Source organism: Rhinoraja longicauda, chromosome 1 (genome assembly GCF_053455715.1).
Source record: "Rhinoraja longicauda isolate Sanriku21f chromosome 1, sRhiLon1.1, whole genome shotgun sequence".
NCBI classification, from domain to species: domain Eukaryota; kingdom Metazoa; phylum Chordata; class Chondrichthyes; order Rajiformes; family Arhynchobatidae; genus Rhinoraja; species Rhinoraja longicauda.
Genome location: NC_135953.1, coordinates 125,271,483 through 125,285,844, shown reverse-complemented (window position 1 = coordinate 125,285,844; position 14,362 = coordinate 125,271,483). Strand labels below are relative to the sequence as shown.

Below are 14,362 nucleotides of genomic sequence, written 5' to 3'. Positions count from 1 at the left end.
ATGCTTGAGTGAATGGGCACAGCTATGCCAAAGCAATTTCAGTACAACCAATTGTGATGTCATTGACATTGATATCAACAGTGCAGATTCAAAAATATTTAGTGTCCGTATGGATCATTAAAATACCCGTTACAGAAAATATGCAAAAAGATAAATTGAATATTGGCTTTTACATTTAGGGGATTGAAGTGCGTGCCAATACAAGTTCGCCAAAACCATAAAACCCAGATTAGACCAAGCATAGAGTACTGCAAACAGTACTAGTTCAGGGCCATCTTACAATGCAAACATTAGCTTTGGAGGTAGTAATTAGATTTATCAGAATTATATCTAAATTATAAGGATTAAATTACAAGGATTTAAATTACACAAACTTAGGTTGAACACTCTTGACTTAAAAGGTTAAATAGAGATACAATTGAATTTTTTCAGTATTAAGGGAATTGATGTTACAGAATTTACAATAGGTAATTGTGACCAAACTAGATAAACCAAACACTGGATACATAAACGAATATACCTTTAAGAGAGTGGAATAAAAAACAATATTTAACTGAGGAAATTCCTGCATATCTGTACTGAATGCTGGATGAATAACTTTACAAATGTAACAGTTGTGAGATCAGGAAGGTGATGTGAGGCTAGGTGGAACCACTTTCCTGTGACTAAATCGCATTCACTTTCAGAGTATAGATTAGAGTAAATGGTTCCAACACAATGCAATAATGGTGAAAAACAGAGAGGGATATTGCAAAATGATTCATGGTTTCCAGACAGTGAGAATGTAGGGAGGTGCAAGTTGGCCGAGATAGAATAGTTGGAGTTTAACAGAAACTGGTAGAAACATGACCGGTGTTTTAAGATTTAAAAAACACAGGGAGCAAGATAAACTTGAGGCAAAATAAGGATTAATATCAGATGACTCTCTCCACAGGTGCAATTTAACTTGCTGCAAATAGCCAGTATTTTCATATTCGATTTCAGATTTCTAGTAGTTTTTTTGCTTTTCAACATCCTTTCTTGTATTTTCATCCAGAAGTGTAAGCAAAGTCTCCCAGAGAGGTGGACATTACTTAAAACCGTACAACAATGCATCCCATAAATTGCTCCAACCTATTTTTTGGTGGCATTAAAAAAAATTACTGAACATCATTCCACCATGAAAGAACTTCAACTGTGTGGATAATAGAAGGGCATTGTCCGGTTTCCCTGTGTAACATTTCACAGAAAGTGAAAATGATGGCCACACTCCCAATTAATCCTTGGCAAATGCTCTTTTAACCCGACAGGTGGAATCCTTGCAGGAAATTCTTAAAGGGACATAACTACAATGTAAGCAGCATCCCATCCAGCTACAGGGAGGTATTGCTAATAGATACAGCAACGTGTGGTTGATAGTGGTAAAGTGTTCCCAGGACATCAGAAGGACCTGGAGAAGATGTTGGAGAACAGTGTCTGCTGGAGATACGCTCCTTGGGCAAGGAGGTCATAGAGACGCTACAAGCTATAACCAAGCTGACTGAGCAGGAAACTGCCAGTGAGAAAATTCTCTGACAGGAGAATATTGTGTATTCATGCTGTAATTTCGGAAAACTTGGAAGCAGCAAAAGCTTGTGTTCATTCTGCTTACTCCAATGGACAGAAAGTAAGTAGATGATGAGGGAGGTCACCCAAGACCAATCATAAACTTTTCTCTTCCTTTGTAGGAGAAGACTTCGTGAATAGACTTGGATGATCTCCCTAATGCAAGTGAACAAGAAACTGCGAGGCAAGGAAGACATCGGCAGCAACAGTAGTTTGGAAAGGTACTGTGACAAGGAAGCTGATAATGATCCTGATCTTGATGGGGGCGATGCATTCCGTGCATACAGGGTGGTACAGTGCCCTCCAAGATGTTTGGGACAAAGACGCATCATTTATTTATTTGGTTCTGTACTCCACAATTTGAGATTTGTAATTGAAAAAAATCACATGTGGTTAAAGTGCACATTGTCAGATTTTAATAAAGGCCATTTTTATACATTTTGGTTTCACCATGTAGAAATTACAGCAGTGTTTATACACTGTTTCAGGTCATCATATTGTTTGGGACACAGCAATGTCATGTAAATGAAAGTAGACATGTTTAGTATTTTGTTGCACATCCTTTGCATGCAATGACTGCTTGAAGTCTGCGATTCATGGACATCACCAGTTGCTGGGTGTCTTCTCTGATGATGCTCTACCAGGCCTGTATTGCAGCCATCTTTAGCTTATGCTTGTTTGGGGGCTAGTCCCCTTCAGATTTTTCTTCAGCATATAAAAGGCATGCTCAATTGGGTTCAGATTGGGTGATTGACTCGGCTACTCAAGAATTGACCATTTTTTAGCTTTGAAAACCTCCTTTAGCAGTATGTTTGGGATCATTGTCTTGCTGTAGAATGAACTGCTGACCAATGAGTTTTCAGGCATTTGTTTGAACTTGAGCAGATAGGATGTGTCTATACACTTCATAATTCATTATGCACATACCATCAGCTGTTGAATCATCAATAAGTGAGCCAGTACCTTCAGCAGTCATACATGCCCAGGCCATAACACCCCACCACTGTGTTTTACTGTGGTATGCTGTGGATCTTGGGCAGTTCCTTCTCTCCTCCATATTTTGCTCTTGCCATCACTCTGATATAAGTTAATATTCGTCTCATCTGTCCACTGGACCTTTTTCCAGAACTGTGGATGCTCTTTTAAGTACTTCTTGGCAAACTGTAACCCGGCCATCCTATTTTTGTGGCTAACCAGTGGTTTGCATCTTGCAGTGTAGCCTCTGTATTTCTGTTCATGAAGTCTTCTGCAGACAGTGGTCATTGACAAATCCACACCTGACTCCTGAAGAGTGTTTCTGGTCTGTCGGACAGGTATTTGGGGATTTTTCTTTAATATAAATAGAATTCTTCTGTCATCAGCTGTGCAGGTCTTCCTTGGCCTGCCAGTCCCTTTGTGATTAGTAAGCTCACCAGTGCTCTCTTTCTTCTTAATGATGTTCCAAACAGTTGATTTGGTAAGCCTAAGGTTTGGCTGATGTCTCTAACAGTTTTATTCTTGTTTCTCAGTCTTATATTGGCTTCTTTGACTTTCATTGGTACAACTTTGGTCCTCGTGTTGATGAACAGCAATAAAAGTTTCCAAAGGTGATGGAAAGACTGGAGGAAAGACGAGGTGGTGAGAGCTCTCTTATATCTGCATTAAGGAGGCAATTAAACACACCTGAGCAATTACAAACGCCTGTGAAGCCATGTGTCCCAAACATTATGTTGCCCTGAAATGGGGGCACTATGTATAGACATAGCTGCAATTTCTGCATGGTGAATGTTTAAAAATACCCTTTAATAAAATCTAACAATGTGCACTTTAACCACATGTGATTGTTTCTATTACAAATCTCAAATTGTGGAGTACAGAGGCAAATAAATAAATGATGGGTCTTTGTCCCAAACATTATGGAGGGCACTGTATCTAAGAACATAAGTGAACCTTGAGCTTAGTAAGGAAGTAGAATGTGGTTTGAGTGTTGGCCTTTTTATAGCAGTGTCAGAGAAAATGGGTTTTGTAAAATCTGGTGTTATTTTTCAGATCAGTGAAATTGAAAATCTCATTGCAAATTAATTTTATTGACATAATGTAGGGATGATTAATACCAGAAAATAATACTTGAGAGAAGGAAATGCCTCCACCGTTCCCAAGAAATGAACAGATGAATTTCTTGACAGGTGTTAAGCTACCCAGAAATACACACTGTATTGTTCCACTCCAGGTTAACCCAATTTTCAATAGCAGTGTTCTTTTTTGGAGTTCCACAAATAAATTCACAGCTGTGTCGATTTACGAATGGAAATGTGTTTATGCATGATCGAGAAAACTGTTTCCTGAAAATAGCTTGTGCAATGGGAAAAAAAAGAAAACTTCCAATGAAGATAGCAACCCTGAAAATCTTGATATGTTTAGGGGACTTAGGGTCAACAAGCCTAGTCATAAATAATGCACTTAATGGGTGTATAGATACTTCAATAATAGTGCAAATGTAAAATATCCAGCTGCAATGTCAGAAATGCCACTGTTAGGTGGGTTCTTTTAGATTTCAATATCTCTCCCACTCTCCCAACCCATCCCTTCTGCAGATCCCTGCTTCCTCAACACTACCTGTCCCTCCACCTATCTTCGTACTGTCTGCAAAAATGGCCACCAGCAACCAACCAGAAAAGGCCCCCTCTATTCCCATTCTTTGCCTTCTGCCAGTCAGCCAATCTTCTATCCATGCCAGTACCTTGCCTCTAAAATTAAGGGGTCTTATCTTGCTTAGCAGCCTCACATGTGGTACTCTTTTAAACAGGAGGTGAGGAGGAACTTCTTTAGCCGGAGGGTAGTTAATCTGTGGAACTCTTTGCCACAGATGGCTGTGGAGGCCATCAGTGGATATTTTAAAGGCAGTGATAGACAAGTTCTTGATTAGAACAGCAGTCAAGGGTTATGGGAAGAAGACAGGAAAAAGGGATTAGGTGGCAGAGATCAGCCATGATTGAGTGGTGTAGACTTGACAGGCTGAATGGCCTAATTCTACCCCTATAACGTGAGCTTATCAAAGCCCTTCTGAGAATCCAAGTAAAGAACATTCATTGACTCTCCCTTGGCTATCCTGCTTGTTACTTTCTTAAAGAATTCCAACAGATTTGGCAGGTAAGATCTCCCCTCAACAAAACTATGCTGACTGGCCTATTTTATCATGTACTTCCAAGTGCCCTGAAACCTCATCTTTAATAATGGACTTAAAGTCCTATCAACGACTGAAGTCAGACTACCTGGCATATAATTCCTTTCTTTTGCCTTGCTCCCTTCTTAGGCAGTGGAGATACATTTGTGATTTTCCAATCTTCTAGAACCATTCCTGCCTAGTTTTTCTTGAAAGATCACTCCACAATCTCTATAGCTTCCTCTTTCGGAAACCATCAAGTCCAGATGACCTATCCACCTTTAGGCCCTCCTCCTTTGTAATAGCAACTGCACTCACTTCAGCCCCCCTGACACTTTGAATTTCTGGCACATTGCTGGTGTTTTTCACTGTGAAGACTGATGCAAAAAACTTGTTCAGTTCATCCACCATTTCTTTGTTCCCCATTATTACTACTCATTTTCCAGCTGTAGAATGTCCTCTTATCTATCCTTTACTTTATATATCTGAAAAAAACCTTTTGGTATCCTCTTTTATATTACCGGCTATCTTACATTCATATTTCATCTTTTCTCTCCTTGTTACTTTTTAGTTGCCTTCAGTTGGTTTTGAAGAGCTTCCCAATCCTCTAGCTTCCCACTAATCTTTGCCATATTATCTGCTTTTATCCATATCATGCCTTCTCATTTTCTTTTATTCATTTTATATGCCTTCTATTTTGCTTTTAACTTGTTTGTACAATGCCTGCTGTTCAGTTTCTGAATGACTACCACAAATAAAGGTTTATTTGAAGGATTAAGTGAATGGGTAACAATGTTATTCAGCTCTATAGAACAGTTCAGAATAACCCCCACAAGGACACTACACATGCCACAAGGCAAAGGATGCGTCAAAATCTCGGAATGTAAACTTCTCAAATTAATGAAGTGTTGGTTAAAAAAATGACGTTCTTCCAAATTAATGAAGTGTTGGTTAAAAAAATGACGTTCTTCCAAACTACAATAAGATTAGCCCTTGCAAAAGTGGAGCCCGAGGCCTGATGACAGAAATGGTACCAATGGGATCTATGGACAGCCTGGGGAAAAAATGGACATCTATCACCAGTTTATAAAGGGAAGCAGAACCGAGCCACACAAAACTGCAATATACAGTTAGCGTGGAGGCAACAGTGTATCCTTGCCAAACACACCAGAAAAGTGCTCTGTACTATTTAAATTAACAATAAAAATGGTATTCATGGCACAAATAACAAAAGACTGCAGTGAGTTCACAGCTACTGTTAAAATAGCCAGGGCACTCCAATGAAGGAGGGTACTGCAGGGCCTTACTTTGGATTAGTCCTGTTAAAGGATGAGAGGGGATCTTATAGAAACATATAAAATTCTTACGGGATTGGACAGGCTAGATGCAGGAAAAATGTTCCTCTTAAAGCTGAGGCGAGAAGGAACTTTTTCACCAAGAGAGTTGTGAATTTGTGAAATTCTCTGCCACAGAGGGCAGTGGAGGCCAAATCACTGGATGGATTTAAGAGAGAGTTAGATAGAGCTCTAGGGGCTAGTGGAATCAAGGGATAAGGGGAGAAGGCAGGCACGGGTTATTGATTGCGGACGATCAGCCATGATCACAAGAATGGCGGTGCTGGCTCAAAGGGCCGAATGGCCTCCTCCTGCACCTATTTTCTATGTTTCTATGTTTCTATTTTTTTTTAGATTTAGATATACAGCGTGGAAACAGGCCCTTCGGTCCACCGAGTCCGCGCCGCCCAGCGATCCCCGCACATTAACACTATCCTGCACACACTAGGGACAATTTTTACATTTACCCAGTCAATTAACCTACATACCTGTACATCTTTGGAGTGTGGGAGGAAACTGAAGATCTCGGAGAAAACCCACGCAGGTCACGGGGAGAACGTACAAACTCCGTACAGACGGCGCCCGTAGTCAGGATCGAACCTGAATCTCCGGCACTGCATTCGCTGTAAGGCAGCAACTCTACCGCTGCGCCATCGTGCCGCCCTGCGTTGGGGGGAGTCCAGAACCAAGGGTCACAGTTTAAGAATAAGGGTTAGGCCATTTTGGACTGAGATGAGGAAAAACCTTTTCACCCAGAGAGTTGTGAATCTGTGGAATTCTCTGCCACAGAAGGCAGTGGAAGCCAATTCACTGGATGTTTTCAGGAGAGAGTTAGATTTAGCTCTTAGGGCTATCAGAGTAAAGGGATATGGGGAAAAAGCAGGAATGGGGTACTGATTTTTGATGATCAGCCATGATCATATTGAATGGCAGTGCTGACTCGAAAGACCTACTCCTGCACCTGTTTTCTATGTTTCTATAAAGAGCCAGCACATGTTATTTGCAGAAATGCATTACAAATATAAGCAGAAAGGAGGTACATAAAGGTAATTGGGAAGCAGTTGCCTTTGAACATGCATATCCATAAACTCTGAATATCCAGAAGCCAAGTGTATTAGGATTAGATTGGATTAGGAAACTCTGAAGGAGTGAGTATGTTTCCATCTAATCACAAAGCAAACTGGGGCAGAAACTGACTGGGCAACTTCACCTTGACAATTACTGGAGAACAAAATGCGAGGTATTCTCGGTCCAGCAGATGCACTAATGCAGTTCATTGTATTAAGGCAAGGCTGAGCGAGTGATCAAGCAGAGGGCTTGGCAAGTTTTCAGGCCACCACTCCCTCATCTTTACCATGGATGTCCAGTCACTCTACACTTCCATCCCCCACAAGGATGGTCTTGAAGCCCTCCGTTTCTTCCTCGACCGTAGAATCAGCCAATCCCCATCTACTAACACTCTCCTCCGCCTAGCAGAGCTGGTTCTTACCCTTAACAACTTCTCCTTTGACTCCTCCCACTTCCTCCAAACCAGAGGCGTAGCTGTGGGCACTCGCATGGGCCTCTTTGTTGGGTACGTCGAACAATCCCTGTTCCAGACGTACACCGGCCCCACCCCCGAACTCTACCTCCGCTACAGTGACGACTGCATTGGTGCTACCTCTTGTACCCTTGCAGAATTCACTGACTTCATACATTTCACCACCAATTTCCATCCTGCCCTTAAATATACTTGGACTATCTCTGACATCTTCCTACCATTTCTGGACCTCACCATCTCCATCACAGGAGACAGATTAATGGCTGACATCTACTACAAACCCATTGACTCCCACAGCTATCTGGACTACACCTCTTCCCACCCTGACTCCTGCAAAAAGTCTATCCCCTACTCCCAATTCCTCCGTCTATGCCGCATCTGCGCCCGGGATGAAGTGTTCCACACTAGGGCATCAGAGATGTCCTCATTCTTCAGGAAACGGGGCTTCCCCTCTCCCATTATAGATGAGGCTCTCACTAGGGCATTCTCTATATCCCGCAGCTCCGTTCTTGCTCCCCCTCCCCCCATTCGTAACAAGGACAGAATCCACACCTTCCATCCCATCAGCCACCGTATCCAACAAATCACCCTCCAACATTTCCATCACCTCCAATGGGATTCCACTACTGGCCACATCTTCCCATCTCCTCCCCTTTCTGCATTCTGCAGAGACTGTTCCCTGGTTCTGGGCGTCCAGAACCAGGGGTCACAGTGTATGAATAAGGGATAGGCCATTTAGGACTGAGATGAGGAAAAACTTTTTCACCCAGAGAGTTATGAATCTGCGGAATTCTCTGCCACAAAAGTCAGTGGAGGCCAATTCACTGGATGTTTTCAAGAGAGAGTTAGATATAGCTCTGAGGGCTAACAGAATCAAGGGATATGGGAAGAAAGCAGGAATGGGGTACTAATTTTGGATGATCAGCCATGATCATATTGAATGGTGGTGCTGGCTCGAAGGGCCGAATGGCCTACTCCTGCACCTATTTTCTATTTTTCTCTGTTTCTAAGAGCAATCCAAAGCTTATGACCAAGTCGACCAGGGAGGTAGGAATGGGATCAGGTGGTCTCATGGTAGAGATTTACAGAAGTTGCAGTAGATAGGGGAAATTCCCAGTAAAACCTTTAACCTGATCTGTCATATTTTACATAAACAGCAGCAGACACAGAGGATGCTACAGAAATAATGGGAAAACTTGATGAAGATGGTGCAGTAGACAAAGCATTGGCACCACATAAAAATGAAACCAAATTCTGCCAAATGAAACTTGGTGATGGTTACGGAATATTGTCGCTAAGCAATTGAATATAAGCTCCTTCACTGGTGAGTTAAATAGTGAGTTTAAAATATGAATATATTGTGTGCCTCAAAACCTGATTCAATTTTCTTTGAAGGATCTTCGTATCCACAGTGAGAGTTGATAAACTGAATAAGGGATACAGGTGTGGAGATTTGAAAGAAGTATTAAGATCATTCTTTGAAGGCAGAGGACTTAGCAGCACCAGGTACCAGAAATGCTAGTGATAATGGCTCTGCCAACTATAATGTGAAGCCAGAGAGTATTAATAAATGAAGTACAGTACAGTGGTAGGATGCTTAGATGAGTGCTCATGATAACTGATGTAACATTGAGTGGGCAAACAGGAAACAAGGGTAGCAACGTAAAATTACTAGAAGCAGATTCCATGACTGGAAGCCCATCGTTAATGTATTAGCTTGCCAGCGAACTGGCAAAATTAAAAGATAATAATAATAATAATAATGCATTACATTTATATAGCGTTTTTCTAGAAACCCAAAGACGCTTTACATGTTAGATCTAACATAAAGATAAATAAATAAACGAACAGAAAAGGATGAATAAGGTGGAGCGACGGTCAATGATTGAAGGCGGTGTTGAACAAGTGAGACTTCAGTGATGTTTTAAATGTGGTGAGTGAGGAGGAGTCTCTGACGGTTTGGGGTAGTGAGTTCCAGAGGGTGGGAGCAGCGATGGAGAAAGCCCTGTCCCCCCCAGGATCTGAGTTTGGTCCGGATGGGGGGGGACAGGAGGTTAGCAGCAGCAGAGCGGAGGGTGCAGGTGGGAGTGTGTCTGTGGAGGAGGTCAGTCAGGTAGGATGGGGCCAGGTTATGGAGGGCTTTGTAGGTCATGAGGAGGATTTTGTACTGGATTCTCTGGGGGATGGGGAGCCAGTGGAGCTTGTAGAGGACGGGGGTGATATGGTCATGGGTCGGGGAGTGGGTGAGTAGACGGGCAGCGGAGTTCTGGATTTATTGGAGTTTATTGATGATTTTTGAGGGTGAACCATAGAGGAGGCTGTTACAGTAGTCCAGACGGGAGCTGATGAAGGCGTGGATGAGGGTTTCTGCAGCTGTGGAGGAATGGGATGGACGGAGACGGGCGATGTTTTTGAGGTGGAAGAAGGTTGTCTTGGTGATGTGTTTAGTGTGTTTGTCGAAGGAGAGGGTTTGATCAAAAATGAGGCCAAGATTCCGGATGTGAGGGGAGGTGGATACTGAGAAACCGTCGATGTTGAGGGTGAAGATGTGGGTGGATTTGGTGTGCGTTTTTGGTCCGATGATGACGATTTCGGATTTGTCACAGTTTAGTTTGAGGAAATTGATTTGAAGCCAAGATTTTATTGGAGTTATTTACCAGCTTTGTCAATAGTAGACTGCTTCTCAAAGCAATCTGTGGTGGACACTGAGTGTAAGAAGCCAATGTCTCATAAAACACAAAAAAATCCCAACAGACTCAGTCGCAATCAAACAGTGACAATTGGTGAGGACAGTGCAAATGGAGCCACTGACTCAAAAGCAGCCTATTGCTTGCCAGATTCTTAATTATTGTTGGGAAGTGATGCAACTAGTTGGCTAAGTTGGAGGTTGGATTGTACACTAATATGAAAGTGAATTTGGATTTTCATGCCAGAATAAGATCCGCTTTATAATATACACGTCTACATGGCATGGCACTAATTGTATTTGCATACTATTAGTGGGTAGAATTAGGAAAGACAGGCTATGCATAATCTAGTGAAAATGAAACCAACAATACAAAATGATCAAGAGCATGAATGAATGGCAAATGCTCAAAAAGGAAGAAGAGAAGAGGAGGGGCACAACAATTGGAGACATATGGAAGCCAGATAAAAAGGTGGCACAGAGACAGACAGAGAAGGGCTTGAATATGGGGATGTGCTTTTTTTCCCAAAGAAAATTCAATTTTCCTATTTGCAATTATATGCCAGATATGCGATTGTGCAATTTGGGTTATGTTTAATCTGCATGTGTATACTATTTGAGGTTAAATTTATAATGTTTCTTTTACAAATATGTTAAATACAGAGGTAATCCCTGAATGCAGGAGGGTTGCATTCCTAGAAAACACCCTGCATCATGATTCTCCACAACATGAAGTGTCATCCGTCCATGTTCAAGAAATTAGAGTTGAAAGAAGTGATGTTTATTTCTGTACTTTTGCATGTAAATTTGGTAGCAATTAATTTTTAACCAGTATCACAGATATTTTGGTCGTGGTGTGTGAATTCTGTAAGAGCGAATTTCTGTTACCTAAACTGCCACAGCTGGAGGTTGCCTGTACTGAATACCAGTGGAATACAGTTTGTTACAAACATAGGTACTACTGTAAATATATTATCATGTATGGTAAGTTCATGAATGGAAGAATGTTACTTGTGTCCAGTATCTAAATGTTACTATATTAATTGTGTATATGAGTTACTGGAATGTAACTAAACATATACATTTTAAATTAATCTTTAATTTACCAGTGTGCAGAACCCTGGTAAATCTTTAATTTACCAGTGTGCAGAACCCTTTAATTTACCAGTGTCCACGACCAGATAATCTGGTTGCACAGTACTGTTGAGTTATTTCTTTTTAAAGAGGAAGTAGTATGCTTTATTTTGATTAGCTGTTACCTCAAAACTGGTTTGTTGTTATTACGTTAAGTGTGTCTGATGGTTAGATCCAGCCATGAAATTCCACTGCAGGTTAGTTACCATAAATAAAGGTTTTATGTACTTGGAGTCGGTGTCTTGAGTAAATGAGTGATGGTGATACTCAGCTCTAGAAACCAGTTCAAAAGATTCCCTATAAATACACTACAGTTGTAATATTTTTGTTGCATTTTTTGTTTTGCAAAACAAGATTTAATTCCAGCTGCTCCATAATGAACCCAGAGTTTTAGTCCCATTGTTATGAGTTCATATGCAGAGAGAATCTTGAGACATATTATTAGTATAGTTTGCTTTGCAAAAAGATCTGCTATGGTTGAAAGCTGAAGGGATTACTTATGAATAGTCATCAAAAAGGTTGATTATATTCATATGTCATTTAGCTTGATGCTGAAGGCTATTATTACATTAGGTATTCAGGCCATTTACTGTCAAAAACTAGTCATGCGATTTTGTAATGACAGCTTTCTGTTAACCTCCACCAAATGAATTAAAAAGGACATTTCAGCGTGTAATGCTAATTTGCAAAATTTTACTTTCCTAAGTTGAAAGTCATTAAATGCTGAAATGGTATTTTAGGTTTTTTTTAATGGCAGAAATGAAATTCCTCTTTCTATTATCCTGCACAACGAATATTATAAAAATGCATACCACATCTAACTCATTTTCTATTTTAGATATATAGATTCATCTCAGCTGTTGGTGCAAAACATGTGGTATTGCATCAACTACTTATCAATGCACGTATTTAACTCCGATGCCTTGAAATATCAGGCACTGCATTTGCTGTACCTCTATTCCATATATTGTGTTATCACCTGAGATGAATTTCCACCTGTTTATATTTTTATTATGATTTAGTACATATTGATAAATTATTATTAGCAAGCCAAATGTAACCACGTTGACATGGCATGTGTGTGCATTTAATACTGTAAGAACTGAATTCTGGATAATCTATGCTCATTGTAGTACAGATAAAGATGAGAGAAAAAATCATAGTGTATCAATATAATTCAAGCTCATAGTCATGTCCTATTTTGAAGTATACCCTTAAATAAGGTATTTTATTCCATGCATACCAAGACTTCCTATTTAATGAATATTATTAGCAAATTTGAGTGTAAGATTCTGAGTTTGCAAGTTGAAATTTGATTTGCCTATATAGCTAAGTATTTCAGGTACAATTGACAATGTATATTTTATCTCTTAAAAGCACATGACCAGGGTATTTGTAGATAGTGGGCCCTTTATTAAAAAAACTATTTAAAAAAAAGAAAATGTTGAGATGACGAACATTCCCACATCACTCATAAAATAAATGAGGGAACAAGAAATCCAATTGTCTGGAGTTCCAAACTGATCAATGAATGAATGCTACATCAGCAATCTAAATTACTTTGTATATTATACTCACTATGGTTACATTCACATTTGGACCTTATTAATTCTTTAATGGATACTCATTGCATCTTGCTTAGGAAAATAACTGCAGATGCTGGTACAAATCAAAGGTATCACAAAATGCTGGAGTAACTCAGCGGGTCAGGCAGCATCTCAGGAGAGAAGGAATGGGTGACGTTTCGGGTCGAGACCCTTCTTCAGACTGATGTCAGGGGAGGGGGCGGGACAAAGATAGGATGTAGTAGGAGACAGGAAGACAGTGGAAGAACTGGGAAGGGGGAGGGGAAAGAGAGGGACAGAGGAACTATCTGAAGTTCTCTTTCCCCTCTCCCTTCCCAGTTCTCCCCTATAGTCTTCCTGTCTCCTTCTATATCCTATCTTTGTCCCACCCCCTCCCCTGACATTAGTCTGAAGAAAGGTCTCGACCCGACACGTCACCCATTCCATCTCTCCTGAGATGCTGCCTGACCCGCTGAGTTACTCCAGCATTTTGTGATACATTGCATCTTGCTGATCTTTCAGGTGCAAAATCAGTTGATTGGTTCTGTATGGTTCAATGATACCATGGTAAGCATGTGTGTCTATGCCCCATGCTTGGTCTAATCAGGGCTTTAAAGTTATGGCAAATGTATATTGTCTTGCACTCAAATCTCCTAAATATAAAAGCCAATATTCAATTAATATTTTTGCTTACTTTCTTAGCAGATGTTTTAAAGATGGCAACCGAAGAGCATATTTGGTCCTCCTAGGTACAAATTATTTATTTGTATTTTATTTTTAAATGTCTTATTGTTTTCAGGATCACCAATTGGGGCTCTGTTTGAAAGTTCAAATCAGAATAGGGTGCCAATCCACACCTTAAATAGCTTTCTGCTTTGGATGGGAATGCTCAAAACTCAGTGGGAGACCTGTGTAAGTACTGATTCAGTTGGAGAAATGGATGCACTAAAATTCCATTAGACCATTAAAAACACTGGAAGGTTTCCTATTAAACTGAAATTTAAAAAATCGATTTTAAACAAACTGTTTACTCTACACAAGCTATTAAATAGATTCAAAAAGGCTTCTTTGGGATAGTACTAATGCATCAACTATTCCAGGTTGAATACATGGGGTTCATAAAGAGATGTTGCTATTTGATTATAAATTTGCATTAAAAATAAGCGAATAACTGATTATTTGTCGAAATTCAATGACAATGTAAAATGCACATCATATGATCATTTTGCAAATAATTTATGGTTTCATTTTGGCATAAAGTTAAATTATGTTTCTGAGCAAAGTGATAATTAGAAAAAATTACTGCAAGGAGTTATTATTAATGCTGGAATTAAAATGAGCAAAAATACTTTGATTTCTACTGGGTCTGTGAGGAAA

The 14,362-nt window shown here is 40.2% G+C and overlaps 1 protein-coding gene and 1 long non-coding RNA gene across 4 annotated transcripts in view; one reads left to right on the top strand and one right to left on the bottom strand.

The window, feature by feature from the left end:
- Positions 1 to 8,851, top strand: part of LOC144597159 (uncharacterized) — a 65,095-nt gene extending 56,244 nt beyond the window's left edge. The window contains exons 2-3 of the long non-coding RNA XR_013547702.1: positions 1,707 to 1,805; positions 8,758 to 8,851. This is a non-coding gene — a long non-coding RNA (uncharacterized LOC144597159). The remainder of the gene's footprint in view (positions 1 to 1,706; positions 1,806 to 8,757) is intronic.
- Positions 1 to 14,362, bottom strand: part of ttc29 (tetratricopeptide repeat domain 29) — a 237,649-nt gene that overhangs the window by 25,384 nt on the left and 197,903 nt on the right. The window lies entirely within an intron of this gene.